This window comes from Mauremys reevesii, linkage group 23 (assembly GCF_016161935.1).
Source record: "Mauremys reevesii isolate NIE-2019 linkage group 23, ASM1616193v1, whole genome shotgun sequence".
Taxonomy (NCBI): Eukaryota; Metazoa; Chordata; order Testudines; family Geoemydidae; genus Mauremys; species Mauremys reevesii.
In genome coordinates, this window is record NC_052645.1 from 11,447,401 (window position 1) to 11,452,240 (window position 4,840).

Consider the following 4,840-nt stretch of genomic DNA (forward strand, 5'->3'; position numbering starts at 1 on the left):
CGGAGAGTTTAAAATATTTGTCAATTAGACAAATTATTTGAAGATGTCCCTTTAAGGACATGGCTGGGAGTCAGGACGCCATGGTTCTATCTCTGGCACTGCCAATTGACTCTTTGTGGTGTAGCCACGTTAGTGCGGGCTAGATTTTCAAGTGCTGAGCTCCCACAATCAGGGGCAGATTTTCAAAAGACCTCAGTGGTGTTGCCAACACCAAGCATTCAAAAATTATTAGTCAGCCCCCCAGTAATCATGAGACTGGCCTAAAAATCATGGCCATCTAAACATAATACATTTGGAGTTCTTTTTCTATTTGCTTTCTGAATTTTGAGCTTTTAGGGTTCATGTTTTCAAGCTTTTCTCTGCAACCAGAGTGAAAGCTGAGAGTCTGATGTAATCACCTGACTCCAGGAGCTAGAGCTTTAGGCAAAACATTGTGATAAAATTACAAGAGTTTGCAATACTAGCTCACTCCCATTCAGGCACCTAATTAAGGGGCAGATTTTCCAAAGGGCCCAGAACCTGGCAGCTACCATCGTTACAGTTATGGCCAGATTTGGTGCTGAGCTGTTTTGAAACTCGATTGTTCTAGTGTAGATGCTACCCTTAAATTTGCTCCTAGTTGTGTTTCACCTGAGGCTGCAGCACTCTGTTACTCAACAGTACACTAGAACTTACAGTCATGTTAGTTAAAAAGTATGGCTACACTGCACACTCCTTTTGGCAGAGTGTAGAGTACATACGCTACCCGCAGCAAAGGTATAAATAGCAGTGTGGACGGTGAGGCGCTGCTTAGGTGAAGAGAGTAGAGACACGCCTGAACCCTGTGGGTATGTATCCTATACAGGTCTCTACATGACATAGGAATGGCCCTACTGGGTCAGATCAAAGGTCCATCTAGCCCAGTATCCTGTCTCCTGACAGCAGCCAGTGCCAGGGGACCCAGTGGGAATGAACAGAACAGAGAATCATCAAGTGATCCATCCCCTGTCGCCCATTCCCAGCTTCTGGCAAACTGAGGCTAGGGACACCATCCCTGCCCATCCTGGCTAACAGCCATTGATGGACCTACCAACCATGAATTTATCTGCTCTGACCCAATACAGCCGTTCTTATGTTAAAGGTCCATCCAGCCCAGTATCCTGTCTACCGACAGTGGCCAATACCAGGTGCCCCAGAGGGAGTGAACCTAACAGGCAATGATCAAGTGATCTCTCTCCTGCCATCCATCCCCACCCTCTGACAAACAGAGGCTAGGGACACCATTCCTTACCCAGCCTGGCTAATAGCCACTGATGGACATAACCTCCATGAATTTATCTGGTTCTCTCTTATCCAGTTCTCTGGTTCTTTTTTGAACCCTGTTATGATCTTGGCCTTCACAACATCCTCTGGCGAGGAGTTCCACAGGTTGACTGTGCGCTGCATGAAGAAATACTTCCTTTTATTTGTTTTAAACCTCCTGCCTATTAATCTCATTTGGTGACCCCTAGCTCACCATGCATTGCCTCCCCTGTCTACACTATCTTTAGCAGTGAAGTTTCCTGCTGCCTCCCCAAACTCTCTCAAAGTTGGGAGTGTTTTGCATTGGATCCATCATTAATACACACACTCTCTGTGCATACGTGTAACGTGCCCAGCCTTCTAAGCTCACAAACAAAATTCATGCCCTGCAAAAAGAAACCTCAAAATACAGGCTCTTCACAGGGCTTTCAAGTGCCACCAAACCTTTGCTTGGGGCTCAGGTCAAGAGAAATGTGCACTAGCTGAGCAAGCACAGAACTTATCTCCTGCAAGCAGAGGGGATGGAGCGTTAGATCTCCGAGCCACATTCAGCTGGATGGTGGGGAGAAAAGCAGGCTGGGACTGCACAGGTCAGAGATGTTGTGTTCCTGTTGCATGCTCAACAGAAGCTGAGGGAGCTGGATTCACAACTGAAATTGTTTGTTTAATCTTTAGGATGCTAATATACAGTTCTCCAAACAGATCTTTACTTTTATGTACTTTGCCCAAGGAAAAACTGACTTTGGGGTCCAATGATTTGCTCTCCCAATATTTTCTGGGATGCTTCCCATTCAGTCGGTGTGGATTTTAACCCACTATGCATCTTGAGAGGCTCCAAATCAGTCCGCGTAACCTGGTGGGCTCTGGGACTGGAGTGCACACAGATGAATAACAGGCAAATAGCAACGGCACCCAGGAGTCTCTAGAGGGTGGGCTCTGAATTCAGCATTAAGCAAGGGTGTTGTTGGAGGCACAGAAACAGACCGGGACAAAGGGGTAACAAGCTGCAAGGGATCCTTGTTTTCAGGGGAAGCGGGGACAACTGGGGAGAGGAACAGCCAAGAAAGACATTGGCCGTAGAAAGGGCATAAGGAGGTTGCTGGCTGGTACGAATGAGCTGACGGGGTTGCCTGAAAAGCCAGCGCTTGGAGGAACAGAATTGAGAGCAATCAGAAAAGTCTCAAAGGGAACTTAATCATTGGGAGACTTGGCTTGTCAAGGTAATTGATCTGCTACCTTCCCAGCCAATGTTTCACCGGGGGATCAGACCGCTTCAAAAACCGGAGCAGCCATGCTCCAGCGCAGCCAAGTTTCAGATCTTTCCTGGCTTTTTCATTTTTTAATTGGATAGTGCCCAGAACTCCTCCTTCATTTCCTCAGCTCCTTTTTCATCTCCTCTCCAATGTTCTGCCAGGGAGGAAATGTTTACACTGTCCTAGAGGTGCTGCAACAGCAAAAGTGGTCACCTTGTATTCCCTGCTGAGCTCCCCAGGTCTTACAGTCTACGCTAAATTATTTTGCCTGCAGTTTGCCTCATTTACTTGTAGCCTGATCTGAGAGGAGGAGGAAGGAGAAGGCTGATGATGTATTGACTTGTTTCTACAGTTTAGTCAGGAAGTCAAATCTATACATGAAAAAAGAAATCATTTTTAAAAATGCTATTTGGCCTGTTGTGACAAGCTGATCTGTAAATGAGACATTCTAGTGTCCCTGTGGGTTGTTTTGTTTTTATTATTTTTGGGTTTTTTTCCTCCTATATAATTGCTTTTAATTATAAAGAATAAATGAGATCTTTCCCTGGAGAGATTTATGTAAAACACTGAATTAAATTACTATTAGCACTTTTTATTGCTTTCGTGTCAAGCATCTATTGTTTTAAATAAGCATCCAATTAACATTCGTATGCAACATTTCCTGCATACAAGCCACACTTGGTAGCAGCAAACCTAGTTGCAAGAAAATGTTTTTCCTTGTTAAGAGCCAAATGCAGTGTGGTGCTGAGCACCCTTAGCTCTGGAAGTTGTTGATGCTCATTGCCTGTCAGGATCTGGCCCTAAGAAAGTTTTGCTGCTACATGAAATAGATTTAGGAACATGAAAATGGCTTGTGTTTATGTACTTATATTAATGCAAAGAAGCGCATTGATTTTTCATTTATTAAATAAGCGAGGAAATTAATCATTTAAAAATTCCAACAGCAACAATAGCTCATCCACACTGCAAATCCAAGGCTAATCCTGCAGTCCTCACTGAGGCAAAACTCCCATTGATTTCAACTAATGTGCATGAATGAGGATGACAGGACTGGCCTGTTTTCAGACTTGCTGAACACAAACAACTTCCATTAACTTTAGTGGGACCTGTGAATGGTCAGCATGTGCAAAACTGAGGCCATAAAGTCAGTCTTCAGCACCCAATCTTACCAAAACTTACTAGTGCTTAGCAGCATGAGTCATCCCACTGAAATCAGGGAAACTACAGGCCTGTCTACACTAGGAAATTTGCACTAGCATAGGCACACCAGTGTAACTAGATAATTTGAATGAGTGCAGTTTATGCTGATGTGGCTAGGTAATTTATCAAAGTAAATTGCATCAGTTCAGCATATTTATATTGTGGAGGTGAAGGGGAATTTCCAGTGATGTAGCAAAACCTTTGCAATTTTCCTTAATGTAAACAGTCCTGTGATTTTAATGTATTTCTTAAAGCCCCAGCTGCTGCAATCATATTATTGCATGACAATCTCCCAAAAGGCTGAAAAACCAGAAGGGCCAGTAAAGAGAACCCAATATTTATTTATTTTAAAATAATGAATTTTTTTTTAGGTCCAGACTCCTCATTTTTGAACATGTGGGGTCAGTAATATTTCACTCAATAGTAAGTAATTGCAGCAATGATCCCTTCACAGAAAAGTAGGAACGGGGGGATGATGGTGCAACACAGCATTTCATTTCCTACCGGCTTTTAGTAGGGGGGAGAAAAACCAGGAAAGCAGCCTCAAGCAATCGTGTTTGGGGAGCTTCCAGTGGAGCTGCCAGGGAGGCTCAGAGATTCTTTGCACCAACCAGTGTGTGTTTACCTTGCGGTGCCCATCCATACAGTGCCTGGAGGGGCACAGCCTTGCACCCACCGGGGTTGGGGGCTGCTCTCGTACGTTTTAGCTCCAGGGAATCTTTGCCTTCTGCCCATGCACCCCTAGGTGCCCCACAATTCCCAGCCTAGGCCCTGCACCCCAGAAGCAACATTCCCACTCAGCAGGCTTGGCAGAAGCCCCCAATTTGCAGTCCCCTTGGGAAGGGAGGGGGCCCTGGGCAGCACCAAGCACCTAATCACTCACTGACTTTAAATGGGGCGGGGGGGGCTAACCTAGGCGAAGGGCGAGCGCGCCCGGGCAGTGGGCGTGGCTAGCTGGAGCGAGGGAAGGGGTGGGTGGGGTCTCCCGGGCAGTGGGCGGGGCTAGCTGGAGGGAGGGATGGGGCGGGGTCTCCCGGGCAGTGGGAGGGGCTAGCGGGAGTGGGGCGGGGTCTCCCGGGCAGGGGGCGGGGCTCCCGGCCGTGACG